The following is a 22,448-nucleotide window of genomic DNA, read 5'->3' on the forward strand; positions in this document are numbered from 1 at the left end:
TGCGACGGGTGCAGCTGCACCCATCGAGCTTTTCACTGTCTGCTGTGCAGACAGTGAAAAGCAGTGTGGGGCTGTGCCTGGGGGCCCCTGCACTGCCCATGCCTAGTGCATGGGCACTGCAGGGGCCCCCAGGGGCCCCATGACTCCCCTTTCTGCCAGCCTTTCCATGGCGGTTCCTACCGCCATGGAAAGGCTGGCGGGAAGGGGACTCGTAATCCTCTGGGCAGCGATGGCGGATTAAAACCGCCGGGACGACCGTGGCGGGAAACCGCCGGTCCCGGCGGTGCGACCGCAGCGCTTCCGCTGCGGTCGTAATCCACGAGTTTGTACCGCCAGCCTGTTGGTGGTACAACCTCCAAAACAGCCCTGGTGGTCTTTGAACGCCAGGGTTGTAATGAGGCCCTATAAGTCACTTCACTCTATGCCACTCTGTTCCACGTCACGCTACTCTACTTCACTATGCTTTATGCCACTCCTGGCCATGCCACTTCAAGCTCCTCTACTCCACTCCACTCTTCTGTACAGCATGAATAAAAGTCTTTAATAAAGCCAATACCTCTTGCATAGACAAACCCTATAGGTTTTGCCATTGCTTGTTATTTAAAATAATCTTAGATGAATATTCCCATTTCAATGGTTTTGTGGCCAATTCATAAAGGCATGCAAGAATATGCAAAAAGTGCTACTTTATCTACTGCAAAATTCCTTTGTGAATAGGCCCTCTGATGAGGAATAGGCCCATGTTGTAAAGGCAAAGAGTTAATCCACATGACGCACTAAAGTAGTGTACCTCTTGCCTGGAATCATTTATTTATAGCAGTGTCTAATTTGGAACTGGGATCTTCAAAGTCATTATAAATCCATTGATTTTATTACATTTCTTAATAACAAATTATACATTCGAAATCAAATAGTGAATTCTCATTGCTCATCAAGTTAAAAAATGCATAATACATACTGGACTTTTTCCTAAGCCAAAGTGGCAGAAGTTCTTGTGGGATGGAGCTTTGGGCCACATGTACGTATGTTTGAAATTGTGAGTTCCTAATTGCTATTCCATGTGAGTCGCAATTAGAAACTCACAATTTGAAATGTACGAAACCCTATTGAGTTTCATTTGTGATTCCCAGTGGGTTGCAAATAGACATTAATATTCATGAGGTAGGACTCACTTTACAACCCATTGGGAACTGCAAAAATCACTGTGGTGGTGGCCTGCTGATGTCAGCAGGCTATCATGTCTGTGATTGCTTTTGAATAAAGCAAATATTTGTGTTTGTAAATGTTGCCTCTCTTCTTTATTGGATAATGGGATGCGAAAGTTTTCTTTTAATTTTTTAAGAGTAATCACTGGTCCGTGGGACCACTGCCTGCTCTTAAAAAAAAGGTTTTGCAAACATTCACAAAGGGCCCCTTGGGGACCCCTTCCCATTTGTGAATGGGTTAACACCAATTTTGAAATTGGTGGTAACCTGTGAATGTTTGCATCTACATTTCAGTTGCAAAACATTCAAACATACCACTTTGATTCAGTAATAGGAAGAGATGCCCTAAAAATGCCCCTTCCTGAGGCTTAGCTTAGGGCATCAAGATGTCGGTCGCACTCTGAGAGTGCTCCAGACCCCTCCGTCATCCGCTGTCACTCACGCCACCTGGGGACCTATCGGACCTGCACTAAGATCCTTGTCCAGCTGTGGGGGAACTGCAGACCGAACGGCCCCGCTGGACATAAAGGCCCTCGACACGGGAGGGACCTGGACGGCATATATGCAAAATGGCAGGTGCCCGGTAGGCCTTGGCCGGCGCTAAGTGGCGTGGCCCGAGAGACTCCCGCGCATCGCAGCTGGATGCACCAGAGTTGGAGTGACCCTGGTGACTCCTGGCCCCCACCTGCTGGGCCATATGCAGGCATGAGCCTGCAGGGAGGAGCAGTGGAACGAGGAAGCAGGGCATGGGGATCTGGCCGGCATTGGCCCCTGAGAAGAACTCCTGCCTGGGATTGCCGCTGGCGGCACAGTGAATTCACCGACCACGGGTGACAGAGACCTGGTTTGGGGGGCTCTGATGGCCGTTGGTCCGCGAGGAGGGTTGCCATCCCTTCCTCTGCTGAACTCTGTAGCCGAAACCCACCAGTGACACGGAGGAGTGGTGTCCTCCATTCGTGGCCTGACTAGAGGTGCATCTGGACCCCTTTGCGCTCCCCGCCCGCGCTTCTCGCACGATGGGTGCACGGTGGGAGACGGCCACCTGGGGCACATGTGGGTTGTTTGGCTGGGACACTCAGGATACGGTCCCTGCTGAAGTGGGGGCCCCCTGGTTGTCTGGGGCCTGGTTGTGGGAGGTGCACCGGTCCCTGGCCTGGCGGACATTCTGGGAGCTCTGAGCCACCTAGCACCTGTCCGGCTTGCCTGTTTGGCCTCGTCCGCTGGTGGCCTGCTTCCCGGGATCCGACGGACACACAGCCTTAAGAGACGCATTGGGGTTGGTGAAGGTGGACGGGGCCCGGTGTACACCACGGAACCAGATAAAACTGTTGTAGAGCAGCACTCCACACCATGGGAAAATAGAACCAGGCAAAGCCATCCTCCTCTCAAACTCGTATAGATGAGTTTGCAACTCCATCTGGAGCCCTTGAGGGTGACACGATGGGGGCCTCCGCCCTGGCGGGGGAAAACAAGGGTGACACCAACAAGATCCTCTAAGCCATACTATCCTCTCAGGCAGTGGTCGAGAACAAGCTGTGGGCTGTGAGGGTAGACATGCCTCTGCTGCATCAGGATCTTAAAAAATGCCTTGGCATGACTCACCAAGACAGAACCACGAATGTCAACAGTGGAAGACGAGGTTCGAGATCTTAAAACCAAGGTGTTTTGTCTCCTAACTCGTACCCATGAGCTACATCAACACGCAGAGGATGCCGAAAACCGTTCAGGACTAAATAACCTGCTCTTTGTGGGATTCCCAGAGATGACCAAAGGCCCTAGCCTTGTTGAATTTCTGGAGACGTGACTCAAATCATGGATGCCCTCTGACAGACTGTCTGCATGGCTCGCCATTGAGGGAGCACACAGAGCTCTCACTGACAAACCCCCGCCGGGGGCACCAACTAGGGCACTTATTGCCCCCTTCCTCAGTTTCCGAGACCGGGATGCCATCTTACATGAGGCCGGTGCTCAGTCAAAGCTCTGCTTTCAGAAGTCGAAGATCGTGATATTCCCAGACTGCTTTTGGGAGGTCCAGGCCAAGCGATGCTCATACGAGCAGGAGAAACAAAAACTGAAGGCACTGCACCTGAAATATATGCTCCTCTTTCCAGCTCACCTTAAAATACCGCATGCAGGCAAGACACACTTTTTCGACATGCAGAAGCGGCCTGGGAGTGGGCGGTGAAGAAACTACCACTCTGAGGAGGTGTAGCGGGATCCCCCCTGCTCCAGGCAGGCACCGGACGGTGTGTCTGGGATGGTCACGAGGGAGTCCGGTCATCCTAGGTGCTCCAGCGCTGGCTCCCGTTTGGGGAGGTGCCCGTCCCGGCAGGCGTCACAGTCTCTTGGGATGGGGCCCCGTTCCCCATCGCCCCTGCAGCGGGGAGGACTCCCATGAGTCAGAACCTTTGGGCAGGTGCCCCCTGAAGAAGGAGAAAGACTGAGTTGAAACCCACCTATTTGACTGCCCTGTGGAACGGCAGCAGGCTTGGCATGGGTCCAACAGTACAGCCCACATGAGATTCGACTCACTGGAGGGGTCCATTAACCCACACCACCAGGGGTTTCCCTTACCATTCCTTGGTTTTGTTGTGGTCGACAGATACTTCTTCAAGTTGGGAGGGGAAGTATCGGGATGGGGAGTTGGGAGATGTTTACCAATATATGGTTGAATTGCTTTACTGTTGTTTGTTTTATACCTTTCACATTGTGATGTCACAAATGGGAAAATGTACTCAAGTTTCTCTGACACTACACAGGTGCAGATTTCACCCCTCATAATGGCCCACTCAGACAGATGTCCTGTGTCTCCAGCTGCACGAGATGTGCTGGGAAACACTCTTTGTCTCGACACCGTATGGCGCCCACCACAGTAGTCTTGTGGAATGTCAATGGACTCTTTGACAAAATCAAGCCTCCACCTCTCCATCCTGCATTCCCAGAAAACACATCTAATGGGGTCCACATGCCCGTTCTTGGCCCGCTACAGCTTTGACCTGGCTTATCACTCAGGGTTTACATGGGAAGTCAGAGGGGTGGCGATACTTCTACACTGCAACTACCCCTTGGCGTTACAGCAGACACGAGCTGACCCACAGGGGAGCTTTCAGACGGGCCCAGTTGACAGGTGCCATATCAATCCACTCCGTATATAAGCCCCCTGCGGAGCTCAACACGTTTTTTCTTGCTCTTACTGCCCTACTAGCCCAGATGCCCATAGAATTTATGGTCATGGGTGGAGACTTGAACACGGTCCTATACCCGAGCTTTAACATTACAGGCCCCCTGTACGAGGCACGCTGCAGATGCTCTCTATCCCACAACAAATGGATGACGAACACTGGCCTCTGCGATACGTGGCGGATATGGCATCCTCGCCACTAGCAATACACCCACACCTCAGCTGCACACAACACCCAAGCCCACATAGATATGATTCTTACACCTGCCAATGACCTTTCCCTAGTCACCCAGGTCCAGATACTCGCCCGAGGCCTCTCCGACAATGCCCCAATCCTTCTGACCATTGGCCATGCTGATCAGAGTCGAAGGCCTATGTGACATATTAATGCATGGTTCTTGCAGGATGAGACCTATTCTATTGGCCTCCCCAAACAGATTGAGCACTAGTTCCGGGATAATAAGGGAACGTTCCAATCTCACAGCAAACTCTGGGCAGCAGTCAAGGCCACAATCCGCGGCCATGCCAAGGGCCTTCCACGACAGCAGGAGTGGGAGATCCAGGCTCATATGACGTCTCTTGAGGCCCGAGCACTCCAGTTGGAGAGCGAGGTGATGGAGACCGGGGAGGAGGAGAATAGGCGAGCCCAAGAGATGGTGAGACAGGAAATCAGAACCCACTCCAGGAGGCAAAGCAGATTTGTCAGGCATCCTAGGACCGGATTTATGGCTGGGGGATAAGAACAGCAAGCTTCTGTACTGGCTGGCAACCACTCCAATGATGGGATGGGTGATCCCTGAGATAATAGACGACTCTGGGAAGGCCCATACGCCCTCCCAAGACATAGCTGCTATATTTGCACAATATTATGCCACCGTATACACTGAGGCACCCAGACCCACCATCGAACAGCACATGCCACAGTTAAATGAAACATGCGTGCTGACTCTCTCAACCTCTGTCAGTAACAGTCTTGACGACCCCATAACCCTAGAGATAATTGAGGAAGCCATCACAAAACTGAAACTGGGCAAGACTCCAGACGCAGACGGGTACCCAACAGAATACCACTCTAAGGGGCATATTTATACTTTGTTTGCGCTGAATGTGCGTCGAAACTTTTGACACATATTCGACGCAAACCGTACACCATATTTAAACTTTGACGCCCGAGCCCGCGGACGTCAAAATTCCTCTGTGTACGTCATTTTTTGGATATGGGAAACTGTCATGCGTTAATAACATGCAAGGTAGGCGTTCCCGCCCAAAAAAATGACTTTAAGGCCTGTGCCAGCAGGCTATCATGTCTGTGATTGCTTTTGAATAAAGCAAATATTTGTGTTTGTAAATGTTGCCTCTCTTCTTTATTGATTAATGGGATGCGAAAGTTTTCTTTTAATTTTTTAAGAGTAATCACTGGTCTGTGGGACCACTGCCTGCTCTTAAAAAAAAGGTTTTGCAAACATTCACAAAGGGCCCCTTGGGGACCCCTTCCCATTTGTGAATGGGTTAACACCAATTTGAAATTGGTGGTAACCTGTGAATGTTTGCAACTACATTTCAGTTGCAAAACATTCAAACATACCACTTTGATTCAGTAATAGGAAGAGATGCCCTAAAAATGCCCCTTCCTGAGGCTTAGCTTAGGGCATCAAGATGTCGGTCGCACTCTGAGAGTGCTCCAGACCCCTCCGTCATCCGCTGTCACTCACGCCACCTGGGGACCTATCGGACCTGCACTAAGATCCTTGTCCAGCTGTGGGGGAACTGCAGACCAAACGGCCCCGCTGGACATAAAGGCCCTCGACACGGGAGGGACCTGGACGGCATATATGCAAAATGGCAGGTGCCCGGTAGTCCTTGGCCGGCGCTAAGTGGCGTGGCCCGAGAGACTCCCGCGCATCGCAGCTGGATGCACCAGAGTTGGAGTGACCCTGGTGACTCCTGGCCCCCACCTGCTGGGCCATATGCAGGCATGAGCCTGCCGGGAGGAGCAGTGGAACGAGGAAGCAGGGCATGGGGATCTGGCCGGCATTGGCCCCTGAGAAGAACTCCTGCCTGGGATTGCCGCTGGCGGCACAGTGAATTCGCCGACCACGGGTGACAGAGACCTGGTTTGGGGGGCTCTGATGGCCGTTGGTCCGCGAGGAGGGTTGCCATCCCTTCCTCTGCTGAACTCTGTAGCCGAAACCCACCAGTGACACGGAGGAGTGGTGTCCTCCATTCGTGGCCTGACTAGAGGTGCATCTGGACCCCTTTGCGCTCCCCGCCCGCGCTTCTCGCACGATGGGTGCACGGTGGGAGACGGCCACCTGGGGCACATGTGGGTTGTTTGGCTGGGACACTCAGGATACGGTCCCTGCTGAAGTGGGGGCCCCCTGGTTGTCTGGGGCCTGGTTGTGGGAGGTGCACCGGTCCCTGGCCTGGCGGACATTCTGGGAGCTCTGAGCCACCTAGCACCTGTCCGGCTTGCCTGTTTGGCCTCGTCCGCTGGTGGCCTGCTTCCCGGGATCCGACGGACACACAGCCTTAAGAGACGCATTGGGGTTGGTGAAGGTGGACGGGGCCCGGTGTACACCACGGAACCAGATTAAACTGTTGTAGAGCAGCACTCCACACCATGGGAAAAGAGAACCAGGCAAAGCCATCCTCCTCTCAAACTCGTATAGATGAGTTTGCAACTCCATCTGGAGCCCTTGAGGGTGACACGATGGGGGCCTCCGCCCTGGCGGGGGAAAACAAGGGTGACACCAACAAGATCCTCTAAGCCATACTATCCTCTCAGGCAGTGGTCGAGAACAAGCTGTGGGCTGTGAGGGTAGACATGCCTCTGCTGCATCAGGATCTTAAAAAATGCCTTGGCATGACTCACCAAGACAGAACCACGAATGTCAACAGTGGAAGACGAGGTTCGAGATCTTAAAACCAAGGTGTTTTGTCTCCTAACTCGTACCCATGAGCTACATCAACACGCAGAGGATGCCGAAAACCGTTCAGGACTAAATAACCTGCTCTTTGTGGGATTCCCAGAGATGACCAAAGGCCCTAGCCTTGTTGAATTTCTGGAGACGTGACTCAAATCATGGATGCCCTCTGACAGACTGTCTGCATGGCTCGCCATTGAGGGAGCACACAGAGCTCTCACTGACAAACCCCCGCCGGGGGCACCACCTAGGGCACTTATTGCCCCCTTCCTCAGTTTCCGAGACCGGGATGCCATCTTACATGAGGCCGGTGCTCAGTCAAAGCTCTGCTTTCAGAAGTCGAAGATCGTGATATTCCCAGACTGCTTTTGGGAGGTCCAGGCCAAGCGATGCTCATACGAGCAGGAGAAACAAAAACTGAAGGCACTGCACCTGAAATATATGCTCCTCTTTCCAGCTCACCTTAAAATACCGCATGCAGGCAAGACACACTTTTTCGACACGCAGAAGTGGCCTGGGAGTGGGCGGTGAAGAAACTACCACTCTGAGGAGGTGTAGCGGGATCCCCCCTGCTCCAGGCAGGCACCGGACGGTGTGTCTGGGATGGTCACGAGGGAGTCCGGTCATCCTAGGTGCTCCAGCGCTGGCTCCCGTTTGGGGAGGTGCCTGTCCAGGCAGGCGTCACAGTCTCTTGGAATGGGGCCCCGTTCCCCATCGCCCCTGCAGCGGGGAGGACTCCCATGAGTCAGAACCTTTGGGCAGGTGCCCCCTGAAGAAGGAGAAAGACTGAGTTGAAACCCACCTATTTGACTGCCCTGTGGAACGGCAGCAGGCTTGGCATGGGTCCAACAGTACAGCCCACATGAGATTCGACTCACTGGAGGGGTCCATTAACCCACACCACCAGGGGTTTCCCTTACCATTCCTTGGTTTTGTTGTGGTCGACAGATACTTCTTCAAGTTGGGAGGGGAAGTATCGGGATGGGGAGTTGGGAGATGTTTACCAATATATGGTTGAATTGCTTTACTGTTGTTTGTTTTATACCTTTCACATTGTGATGTCACAAATGGGAAAATGTACTCAAGTTTCTCTGACACTACACAGGTGCAGATTTCACCCCTCATAATGGCCCACTCAGACAGATGTCCTGTGTCTCCAGCTGCACGAGATGTGCTGGGAAACACTCTTTGTCTCGACACCGTATGGCGCCCACCACAGTAGTCTTGTGGAATGTCAATGGACTCTTTGACAAAATCAAGCCTCCACCTCTCCATCCTGCATTCCCAGAAAACACATCTAATGGGGTCCACATGCCCGTTCTTGGCCCGCTACAGCTTTGACCTGGCTTATCACTCAGGGTTTACATGGGAAGTCAGAGGGGTGGCGATACTTCTACACTGCAACTACCCCTTGGCGTTACAGCAGACACGAGCTGACCCACAGGGGAGCTTTCAGACGGGCCCAGTTGACAGGTGCCATATCAATCCACTCCGTATATAAGCCCCCTGCGGAGCTCAACACGTTTTTTCTTGCTCTTACTGCCCTACTAGCCCAGATGCCCATAGAATTTATGGTCATGGGTGGAGACATGAACACGGTCCTATACCCGAGCTTTAACATTACAGGCCCCCTGTACGAGGCACGCTGCAGATGCTCTCTATCCCACAACAAATGGATGACGAACACTGGCCTCTGCGATACGTGGCGGATATGGCATCCTCGCCACTAGCAATACACCCACACCTCAGCTGCACACAACACCCAAGCCCACATAGATATGATTCTTACACCTGCCAATGACCTTTCCCTAGTCACCCAGGTCCAGATACTCGCCCGAGGCCTCTCCGACAATGCCCCAATCCTTCTGACCATTGGCCATGCTGATCAGAGTCGAAGGCCTATGTGACATATTAATGCATGGTTCTTGCAGGATGAGACCTATTCTATTGGCCTCCCCAAACAGATTGAGCACTAGTTCCGGGATAATAAGGGAACGTTCCAATCTCACAGCAAACTCTGGGCAGCAGTCAAGGCCACAATCCGCGGCCATGCCAAGGGCCTTCCACGACAGCAGGAGTGGGAGATCCAGGCTCATATGACGTCTCTTGAGGCCCGAGCACTCCAGTTGGAGAGCGAGGTGATGGAGACCGGGGAGGAGGAGAATAGGCGAGCCCAAGAGATGGTGAGACAGGAAATCAGAACCCACTCCAGGAGGCAAAGCAGATTTGTCAGGCATCCTAGGACCGGATTTATGGCTGGGGGATAAGAACAGCAAAATTCTGTACTGGCTGGCAACCACTCCAATGATGGGATGGGTGATCCCTGAGATAATAGACGACTCTGGGAAGGCCCATACGCCCTCCCAAGACATAGCTGCTATATTTGCACAATATTATGCCACCGTATACACTGAGGCACCCAGACCCACCATCGAACAGCACATGCCACAGTTAAATGAAACATGCGTGCTGACTCTCTCAACCTCTGTCAGTAACAGTCTTGACGACCCCATAACCCTAGAGATAATTGAGGAAGCCATCACAAAACTGAAACTGGGCAAGACTCCAGACGCAGACGGGTACCCAACAGAATACCACTCTAAGGGGCATATTTATACTTTGTTTGCGCTGAATGTGCGTCGAAACTTTTGACACATATTCGACGCAAACCGTACACCATATTTAAACTTTGACGCCCGAGCCCGCGGACGTCAAAATTCCTCCGTGTACGTCATTTTTTGGATATGGGAAACTGTCATGCGTTAATAACATGCAAGGTAGGCGTTCCCGCCCAAAAAAATGACTTTAAGGCCTGTGCGCCTTATTCCTGCTCCTACGTCATTTTGGCGCACAGGAGGGGGGGAGGGCCTTAAAAAATGGCACACAGCCTGATGTGCACCGTTTTTTAACGCCTGGGTGGGGGCAGGCGTTAAGGGACCTGTGGGCTCACTTCTATGGTCTCTGACCATGGAAGGAGCCCAGAGGTGCCCTTCCCTGCCCCCAGGGACACCTCCTGCCACCCTCGCCCACCCCTGGAGGACACCCATGGATGGGGGGACCCATCCCAGGTAAGTACAGGTAAGTTGAGGAATGTTTTTATTTTTATTTTAAAGTGGCATAGGGGGGCCTAATTTGGGCCCCCCTACGTGCCACTGTGCCCAATGACCATGCCCAGGGGACAGTGGGCAAGGGGGCATGACTCCTGTCTTTGCTAAGACAGGAGTCATTTCAATGGGGGTTGTGCGTCAAAAAATGGCGCAAGTCCAGTTTCAGGCATGATTTTTGCCTCAAACATGACTTGCACCATTTTTTGATGCACAACACCCATTTTCCCCTACTCCGGTGCTTCCTGGTTTGAGTCTTTTTTTTACTCTGACCAGTCCGCAGCACCGGCTAACGCCATTCCATAAATAAGGGCCCACATGATGCGTAGAAATGGCGTTAGCTGGCGGTAAAGTTTTTGACGCAAACCAGCGCCGGCTCTGGTTTGCGTTAAAAAGTATAAATATGGGCCTAAATTCTGAGACCTACTACTGCCTCAGCTCCATGGTCTTTATATAGAGGCCCAGAGAAGGACACCTTACCTCATGATTTAGACCAGGCCACTATATCGGTACGGCCTAAGTCCTGGCCCCCCCTAAATCTTGTGCAGACTACCAGCTGATATTGCTAATTAATAGTGAAATTAAAATCTACGCCAATATCCTGGCTACTCGTCTAAAGACCTGATCCATCCCAATCAATGCAGCTTCATGCCAGCCCACAGCACTAGGCATTGCCTTTGAAAGCTACATGTCACCCTGCCACATAGGCACACGCACTCCCCCCACTAGCCCTCCTTCTAATCAATTTCAAAAAAGCATTCGACATGGTGGACTGGGGCTACCTGGACCTTGTCCTCCAAAAAGATTGCCTGGGGTGCCAATTCTGACGTATGGCCCGGCTCCTATACCAAACACCAACAGCTCGTGTCCTAGTAAATGGGAGTCTTTCCCATCAGGAGGGGCACATGTCATGGCTGTCCCCTGTCCCCTCTCCTCTTTGCCCTAGCCATAGAACCATTTGCATTCCTAGAAGGCTAGCAATGGGCAGGAGGGGAGGAGGACCGAAGTGTGCTCTACGCCTATAATGTCCTGCTCTACCTGTCACTGCCAGAGGCGAGTGTACCCAGGTGTCACCTACTGCTGCACATCTTTGAAGAGCTCTATGGCCTTAAGATGAACTATGAGATATCTCTCCTGGTCCCACTCATGGAATCTCGAGACCTGATTGTCTGGCAAATGAACATTCCTATCCGGTGCTTAAGTTTTACTTACCTCGGCATGAAAGTGGCACTCGACCCGAATATGACTTAGGCCCACATCCTCATCTCTCTTTCCTGCAGGGTGAAAACAGAGTTGGGAAAATGGCAGACATTGCAGCTAAATGTCATGGGTCGCATAGCACTCTAGAAAGAGGCTCAATCTGCCCCGCTTCCTCTATAACATTCAAAATCTTCCCCTCCAACTTCCTCGCCACTGGTTCCTGGAGATAGACGCAATGGCTCACTCCTTTATCTGCCGCAACGAGCGACAACGCCTACCCTGGGAAACATGCCAACTCAGCGTATATGATGGCGGTCTAGCCAAGTCTATTTTATAATCCTATTATCTAGCCGCTCGGGTACTTACCATCAACGAATGGCTCACTGGGGGATGGGATGATCCAACCTAACGCCTAGAATTATCCAAAAAGAGGTTCTCACATCCTATGGATATGCTTTATGGAAGTCCCATTCCCAAGACCACGCCAGAAGTCACTAGTCAGGTCCTGTATGGTTGGAGGGCAGCTCAAAGACTGACAGGATGGTGGGGGTACCTGCACATAAACAATCATTCCCTGCAACGCAGGCACCCTTGCACTATGGAGCAAGGGTGCCTGTGATGGAACTAGGCAGCTAATTTTATCGCCAGTGCTAGGGAAACCAAAGAGTTGCACCGTACTGTAGTAAATATGGTGCATATCTGCGTTTCTGAAATGACGCAGCATGGTGCTGCAAAATTTGCTGCAGCACCGCGCTGCACCACTTCTTTGTAAATCAGGCCCGAAGTTCAGCACACAGTCAAAACAGGAGGTTAGAAGGCAAAACGTCTGAGGAAACCATGCCAAAAGATGCCAGGTCTAACACCTCTTTGTGCAGCCACCTATGGAGTGCATCCTCAACATCTGGTGTAGTTCTGACCTTGGTGCAGACACTGTACAGAGTTGAGAGAGTTGCATGATCGAACTACTGACCAGCAAAAATGAATTATTTATAGCACTGACCACCACTATACTGTCAAGATAATTATAAAGGTAAAATGTATTTACTATTCTTAAGTCCACATTTGAATATATTGATGATATTTAGTGATAGTTGGTATTGCGGATGAAATAATATAGCAGGCCGGTACTTTGACGACGATGTGGTGCTATAACACTGTTTAGAGGCATCCGGAAACTGTAGGTCACACAATACTCCTAGATAAGCGAACTGAAAGCAGGGCTTAAGTTCATCGTTAGCCAGGTGTTTCTTTACTTAGTATGATGGAGCCCAAAAGAAGGGACTGCTCATCATTTTTTTTACCTTTTATTATTGCCAGGCTTGTGGTCTTCAGCAGCGGTTCACGGGCACACTGTCCTCAGCAGCGGGCTGTAGACGGTGGACGTCTGATGCCATCCTGCTTTATTTCATTACCCAGTGTAATCTAACACTGCTGCAATTTCATGCTCCGTACCTTGCCATTTATCTTCCTTCTGGGCGGGCTCTGGGAGAGAGAGTCAGGGCTGCCAGGGCACAAAGGATGTGTAGGGGAGAAGGGAGGGGTGAGAATCCGACAGCTACACCAGTCGTGTTTCATCACATGGAAGATTGGTCTGCTGCAGGATAAACTTTTGAAACAGATACATCATACTTAGCCAAGGAAGGATCTGCAGCTGAGCTCGGGGTTAGTTAACCTCTGCTGGGTCACAGGCTGACATATTTCTACAATACATTATGTGTTAGAAGGACAGATATGGAGACATGTTTACATTTGTTCTGCACTCTAGCCGGCAGCCACCTTGGGATACGCGATGGTGCGAAGGGTGATGAAAACATTGTTTTGCATTAATTAATCTACATGTTCTCAGACGTTTTATTTCCATGATTAGCAAAAAGTCTTAATAATTACGACATGCATAGGTTAGATGTATTCATGTTCAGTCTTTGGCTAATTCACAAACATTTCTTGCAAATGTCTAATTCGTTTATGTCATAAATTACCACTCTAACTGCCTGACATTCCCAATAATGTTCACTTAAGCTTCTATTAATGTTCATTTTCTTTTGCACGACATGGAGTATGCAAGCCTAGATATAAGAGCACAGTGGAATTCCTTTTTAACCCTATTGCCTACAGAAAGCTTTAGACCTGCTGTCGAAGAAAATTGTCCTATTTACTATAATGTATTAAAATATAAACATACATTTAGATCTCGCATACAATCAGCTTTAGCTGTCTGTTGACCTATTGACTTATTGTCTCTATTACATTAAAGTGCGCACATGCGCGCGCGCACACACACACAACCACACTCTCTGCCTCTCTCTCTCTCTCTCTCTGGTGGACTCTAGTGGGTACTTATAGCTTTGATAGGAAGAGCGTTTATTGTTTTGCTAATCACTTTAGCACCCTTTGACAAATCTTCACAAAACTTTCAAAACTAATGTGACAGTCACTTCAGCTGTTGCCTGCATATTTTCAGGGTGACTCGTCAAGCAGGGGCTGAGAAAAAGAAGGGGGGCGAAAACACGTTTTCCCCATGCAATTTCCCATAGGGATTTTAGACACTGCTAGATCCCAACCCCCTGAACAGAATTACACCAAATTTGGCAGAAAGCTAGATCTTGGTCAATAAAGAGTGATTTTTGTAATTTGGTGCAAATTTGTTCAGTTGTTTTGGATCTATTAAGGCTAAAGATGTATTTATACCTAGAGACAAGGATCCCCCATGGATCCATCTTGGCAGATGGGTGGATCAGCACGTCAACAGCAATGCCATGATTGGTTGGCCGCAAACTGAGAGGAGAGTTGCCGCCACCAGTTCATGTTTCGAGAATCGGTCCCAGGAGAGGAAAAACAAGACTTAAAACTGTTAGACGGGGTTAGGGCAGGGGTACCCTGACCTTTATGGTACTGATAGTGGGGTCAGTGAGGGACCCCCCATGGGGCAAAAATTGTGGTAAAACGTTTTTTTTTATGCATGAGGATCTGCGGATCCATCGCGGCACTCAGTGTGACCGGCTATGAGAATCCGTGATGGATCCACAGATCCAGACTCCAATTAAAAAAACACATACACCCACTCACACACCTACTCACAAACCCACAAAATCACTATCGCACTCACTGACAGACCCACACACCCAATCACACACCCACTCTCACATGCATTCCCACATTCCCACACACACTCACACACTTATTCACACACTCACACACCCTCTCACAGACCCACAAAACCACTAACGTACCCACTCACAGATCCACACAGCCTCTCACACACCCACTCAAACACCCATTCACACACTCATACACCCACTCACACCCACCCACAAAACTACTAGCACACCGAGTCACAGATCCAGAAAGCCACTCATACACCCACTCATGCATCCATTCACACACTCACACACAGACCCACCAAACCACTACCACACTGACTCACATACCCTCAGAGTCACTCGCACACCCATTGATACAGTCATACATCCACTCACACATCCTCAAAAACACTATCACACTCACTCACAGACCCACACAGTCACTCAGACATCCACTCATACACCCATTCACACACTCACACACTCACTCACAGACCCACTAAACCACCTCCATAGCCACTCACAGATCCACACAGCCATTCACACACCCACTCACACACCCATTCACCCAATCACACACCCACTTACACATCCACATAGCCACTCACACAACTAGTTACATATTGTAGTACAATTTATAAAACAAAAGAAAAGGTGACATTCACTAAGAAAACAAAGGTAACACTGGTAGCTTTAGAAAAACATAGAAATTCACTGAAAAAATTGAAGGTTATAGGGACATTATACTTAGGAAATAGAAATAAAAGCCTTGGAAATTCACTGAAAAAGAACAAAGCCTACATGGATCTTGTAGTTTTGATTAGATTTTACATTCACAAAACCAGAGAAATGTATCAGTTATAGTTATTGTTATCTCAAGTAACTATAACTTATGCCCTAAGGTAACTATAACTCTTGCTCTCGCCATCAACTGCTAAATTACCTTACATATGACATCACTCATGACAACTTCTATCACAACATTGATAATATCACCACAACACTTGCAGTGAAATTATTGATGAGAAAAATGTTCATGGAGGATTGCTCCCTGCGTGACTTGTAATCAGGCCCAAAGGTCCTGTTTCTTTCCTTCCTGCTTCTGAAATATTTCCTCTTTACTGAGTTCTCACTGGATGACTTGTGTCCTTCCCCTTTATGCATTCAGGGGACCACCGGGCAATACATCTGCATAGGCAAAGGCAAATGCCTTGACATTTTGATTACCTTATACATTTTTAGATTTGCCTTAAATGTGTTTCTTACCTACAGTTACCCTGTGAATTTTATACACACTGCCAACCCGAGGTAAGCTTGTACTTTGGTCATGCAGGTTAGTTGTGAAGTGTTGAAAATGCTTGAGAATCATTTGTGAGTATGTACAACGTTAAGACTTAGACGAGTTTACCTCATTATCTTTTGAAGCAAATAACCCCTCCCTTGACACACCTCTATGAACTAACACTGGTCTACACTTCTTTTTTCTGCCAATCCTTTTTTTTTACATTCCTGCTATTCTATGATTATTATGTTGAAGATGTGTTATTATTCAAGCTGATACGTACCTCTTGAATTCATATTGTAGCTTTGAATTGTTATAAATTATTGACATAATTCTGGTAGCCATTGTTTGTTAGTTTTGCATTTTCTAAAGTGTTTAAAATATGAAACGAAATGAATAATGTTTTTTAAATTACATATACATTGCTATACTTTCAAGGTATAAATAAAATTTACTCCGGTGAAAAGATTCTGGGGCATATTTATACTTTTTGGTGCAAAACTGCACTAACGCAGTTTTGCATCAAAAAGTTTTGCTCCAGCTTGGACCATTCTTGAGCGCCAGCTGTACGCCATATTTATGGACTGATGCAAGTCGGCGCAAAGGGTAGGCTAGCGTAAAAAAAATGACGTTAGCTGGGTGGGGGTTATGGTATGGACGAAGGGGTTTTGCACAAAAAAATGACATTAGGTAGGTTAGAGTAAAAAAAAAGACTCTAACCAGCCTAGCGTCATTTTCTGACGCAAAACCATCCATACCACATGACTCCTGTCTTAGAAAAGACAGGAGTCATTCCCACCACCCCAATGGCCAGCACAGGGGACCAGGGTCCCCTCGGCATGGCCACTGCACCCAGTGCCATGTAGGACGGCCCATTTCAGCACCCCCAATGGCACTCAAAAAAAAATAGTTACCTGTACTCACCTATGCTTACCTGGGATGGAGTCCCCGATCCGCTGTGCCTCTGGTGTGGGTGGGGGTGTCCCTGGGTTTGGGGAGGGCACCTGTGGGCTTATTCCATGATGTTTCACCATGGAAATAGGTCCACAGGTCCCCTAACGCCTGCCCTGACCCAGGCGTTAAATAAAGGTGCAAAGCAAGCTTTGCACCATTATTTGACCCCCCCTACCCCCGTGTATGATTTTAGCACAGGGAGATAAATATTGTGCTAAGGCCATAGAGTCATTTTTTGCACGAGAACCCCTACCTTCCATCTCATTGACCAAAGGTAGGTTTCCATATCCAAAAAATTATTTTAACTCCATAACTTTGGCGCTAGATGGGTCTAGCGCCAAAGTATAAATATGGAGTTCGTTTTGCACCCAATTTGCATTAAAAAAATGACGCAAATTTGGCGCAAAACAAGTATAAATATTATGCCCCTCTGTGAACATTTGTCCACCTGAAAAGTGCTGATTGCCATGACCCAGGAAGAACATTATCAATAACGAATATTTCACTTGAGATCAAATCGACACTTTAATGTCACTGATAAATAAACTGTGCATTTTGACCTGTGCAAGTAAAAGTGAACCATGTTTTCATTTCAAGAGTTAGCGCTATGCTTTAGTTACAAACAGGGCACAAGTGCTATGAAAACTTGTGCGATGGACTAATTAGGACATGTAATCCACAGTGACACACAGGAAATGATATAAAACAAGTAATGTCATATCCTCATAATGTTCATCACTTAAAACTAAAAGGGCCTATTTTACAAAAATAGGCAGTTAACATCATCTCAAAGGTATGTGAAAAGAGCATTACTTTTTATAAACTGCATGTCGGTTTTCAACATATCATTGTTTAATTAATGTCAAAAATGTCTTAAAGGAACAGTATTTTTAAAAAGAGGTATGGATATTTGTATTACATTACAAAATTGCGTTTAGAGTAAACAAAACGTGATAGCTGTATTTTTGTATCAGTAAAACGTGATGCTGATGCATGTTTGTTTTCTATTGATGTTCTCAAGCCAGCTTCAAAGCACAAAAGCATACACATCTGCAGTTCATTAGTCGATAGAAGTTTTAGTTTTGTTTAACGTTTTATCTAAATGTCTGCATTATGTAGCATTTGTTGCATAGAAACTACATACCTGTAAACTGCATTTGTATCAACATCAGCATCTAAATGTTCATACTCCTTGCAGAAAAAGGGTACATATTATTGCAATGATTTGTGAGATAACAACAAGAAAATAAAACAAATAATACCGACATCGATCCTGATCTCGTTGTATTTGGGTGTGATTGTAGTGGAATTTATCGAAAGGTTTATTGTATGAAGTTTTCTTTTATTTCCTGGATAAGAGATTTAAAGAAACACCCCCACTGGCCCCCTCTTACAAATAAAGTTGAATAGAATGAAGTCCCCTCTAAAAAATAGTGGGTGGACTCCGTAAACCTGCGTCCACCACCAATTTTTGCCCTAGTTACAATCTCACACCGTTCTGTAAATCTACGAAGACTTGAGTGTATCAAACATTCAACATAGTGCATTAGATAAATTATGCATAATTTCTATATGTCTATACCAAGTTATAAAAATTGATTTAAATCACCTTTCTGCATCTTCCACATAGACATCAAGCCCCATGGGTGCCCCCTTCTCTTCTAGCACATTGGAGTTACCATGTGCATATATCTTTAATTTAAGCCGATACACTTGTCCTCAACATCACGTCACAAATTATCACAAAGGCACACGTTACCCACATGTCATTTGTCTCCTTGGGGAAGAGCTGTGTTCCAGTGTTTACTCATGACACTACCACTCGTGGTGTTCCCTGGGTGATTTTACAACCATCTTGCGTAGAGTAGGGAGGAAACCTAATTCGTAAATTTCCCAAATGGCTTGAGTCCAACGGTCATGAGTGTCAATTTGGAGTCGCCAGTGGAAACATCCGCGACCTCTAACACTGCCTCAGAGGTTGCAACATCAGTGCCAAGAACACAGGGGCAGATCTGCGTTCCTTGTATTCTATTATTCACCATTAGGGTAATAAAAAATGGAAAACATGGAAACGGAACTTTGGTGGCAGCTGTGGAAAGTACAAATTGTTTTAATTGTATGTTGTGTGCGTGCTTACAGGTGAAAGGATATTTAAGTGAGAGAGAGTGTGTGTACTGTGAGCAAGTGTGTCTGTGTGGGTACGCATATTTGCATCAGTGAGACTCAGTGACAGGTAGTAAGACTTGTGACATAAAGCCCAGATCAACTATTCTTTGACACAAGGACATTTTATGTCAGTAGTGTACAATGCAGCACACATAGAAAGTTTGGAAAACAGGGAGAAATTAAAATATTTCTGCCTATCGTGCCAGCCTCGAGGAGGCTTAAGATTTTGATGCAAATTCCTGTCTACCAATGTTTGTAGATAAGGATGTGCATCACAACCCATGAATGGTTGCATGGGGACATCCATGCATCACCTTTGGAACAAACCCTTGGTGCAAAATAATGCAAAGAAGCACATTGCACAACTTTGCATTGCTCTGGGATAGTATCCAATCCAAATTCTTATTTGCATTGGATAGCAAATTCCACCTTACCACTTTGCATCAGCTTTGCATCACAAAACTGATGCAATCCCAGTGCAAAGCTTTCTTAGATCTGGGCCTAAATGTCAGTACGAATCAGTGACATTAGAAGTGAATGCAAGTGTATGAGCGAGAATAAATAATGAGTGTAAGAGGGTGTAAAAGACAGTGAGCAAGAATAAATGAGTGAAAGTGAGTGATAGTGACAAACCGATTGTGAGAGAGTGAATGTGAACGAGAATTTGATGTGATGCTTGAAAGTTTGTTGTTGACACTGGCGTACTGATGGTGATTATTGTCTTACAGCAATACCCAGGGCAAAATACTTGTGCTGACATACTTCCAGCAATTCTTAGAATGACAGACAAGGGTAACAAAATATCGGTGCTGGCTCACTTGGGGTAACTTGTGGCATAAGTGGCGTCAGAGGTAAAATACTGGTTTTGTCATTCTAGTAGCAGTTCATGACATCTGGAAAAATACTGGCATATTTGCCAACATTTTTGGCATGTGGACAACAGTGACAGAATGCTGACACTAGCTCAATTGAGGAAATCCTTGGCATGAAAGTGGACAATCTAGCATATGAGAGGGTAGCAACCAAATTCTGGCCCTGACATACTGACGTAATGTTTGATACAAGGATGACCAGTGGTAGATAAATGGTATACATTTCAAAATTCTGGCACTGACATATTTTATGTCATTTTGTTGTTAAGGAGCAACCATGACAAACTGCTGGCCCTGGAAAAATAGAGGTAATTATTGACATATGGGAACACGCATCCCACATTTTAAACAAAAATGAATTCAGATCCTGGGGAATGTCCGGTTTCATTAGCTTGGCATACCATGAACAGATTTGAATGTTTAATGAGTGCTCTTTCAGGCCTTTGGCATTTTAGCAAACTTATGTGAAATTGTGATTTCAAATGCACAGTTTTACCCATTAAAAAAAAAACGTTGTCAGGGGAAGAAAGCCCGAAAAAGAGGTCTGGTTCATATTCTTTACTTACTCACTACTAATCAGGGCAAGTATTTATGCCCCAGGACTTTCAAAGATCGTCAGTGCCATAACATAGATGGTATCTAAAATAGACGTTTGCCTGTGTTCTTCTGTTATACTAATCACACAGTTATTATGCAACCTCAGCGAAGACAATTGTTGTAATATTACGATCGTGTGACATGCCTTCCCAGAAAAAACACAGGGTTGATGGTCATACCATTCCTGTGATTTCATTAAAGCCAAACAGTATGTGATGTCACTTCCGCTATCCCTGGCACTTTGGAAAATCAACACCAATGCTTTTGGTCCTGTTTTACCTGTAATCCACTGTATGCCAACACCGGTTACTGTACTGTGTGAAGGCAGGTCGCCTCTTGCTCAACCAGCTACAACTCAGTTGGCCCAATGATTGGTATAACAGTGGAATACACTTGTATAAGCGACCAGTCCTTTCTTTTTCCTTTAGCACAGAAAGCTGGAAGGAAAATTGCAGTGGTACCGAGAAGTCGGTCGACATGTCAACCTAACTGCAGGACCAGGAGTAGGAGTTTCCTTTTTAAAGTTTTGATCTATCAACGACCAATCTAGACCTGGGGAAAAGAGTCTGGGGAAGGAATCTGGAAATCTGGGACAAAGTGGCTCTGAAGCAGGGCCTTAATATTTTCCCCTCACCTAATACTCCTCTTGCACGCAATCTTGATTTTACATCAGCCCTACAACTACACTCTTTTGTCCATTGAGGACAGGGGGATTGTTGTGCCCTTAGAGACTTTTTTGAAGGGGATTCCATCAAAACCTTCAACTAATGTAAAAATGACTTTAATCTTCCTGAGACTACCACATTGCAGTATTATCAGCTATGTCACTGGGTTCTCCATCTCTCCAATGTTTAGGGTGTCACACAGCACCTTACTCCTTTTAAAACTCTTGTTTGTCATTTGACGGGACATGAGGGCTAATATCTCACACATACCAAGTCCTTCAATATTCCAATCTTCCACACTCCCACACGTACCAAGTGCATTGACGCACAGATATAGCTAAAGACATCTCGCAGAAACAATGGGAACAGCTGTGGAGAGATATCCCTCAGATTACCAGATGCATGCCTCAGCATAAGACAGCATTTAAAGTGATGACCAGATGGTACCTCACATCAATACGACTCCGCTCCATATTACCCGATTCCTCATCTCTCTGCTGACATTGCACTATGGCCTCTGGGGATTTCACTCATAGATGGGGGTCATGCTCAGTCATTGCAACAGTCTGTAAAGACATTCTTAGTCAGATTAAAGGGGTCATATGCTTTCCTCTCCAGAATTCATATTCCACAGTGACTCTTGGCATCTGCCCCCTCGACATTGAAAGCTATCACACATGCTGACTGGCATCTAATCAGCCATATGCTGGGCACCGCCAAACAACTAATTGCTTTGCAATTGAAAGAAGCCACCGCCCCCAACGATTGTTTAATGGGTTACACAGTTGTGGCATGTCCTGGCGGAGGAACTCCGCCCATATAAAATAGAGCACACAGAAGTTACATTTGTGTATATTTGGCAACCTCGGATAAATTATTTTACACTAGCGGAGCACTCCTGTTTCACACCTCCTAAACTCAAGGTCCTCCAACTGTTTGAATAATGCAATCTCGCTTCGTATGGATTACCCATACACGAGAGGTCACCTAATATTTACACCCCCTCCCCCCGAATGGTGATGTTTTTTCTATGCTTCCATCTGATCTTGGACAGTGTGTTACTATTGTTCTAATTTTTGTATTTTAGTGTGGTTTATATACTCTTTCTTTGATAAGATGCAGCTTCATTATTAGTTGGACGCCTTTACGAAGTCCAGTGCTTACTCTGCCATGTGTACTGTATGCTGTTACTTTATAATTGTCTGCAGATGTCATTTT

The sequence above is a fragment of the Pleurodeles waltl genome, chromosome 11, assembly GCF_031143425.1.
Source record: "Pleurodeles waltl isolate 20211129_DDA chromosome 11, aPleWal1.hap1.20221129, whole genome shotgun sequence".
NCBI lineage: Eukaryota > Metazoa > Chordata > Amphibia > Caudata > Salamandridae > Pleurodeles > Pleurodeles waltl.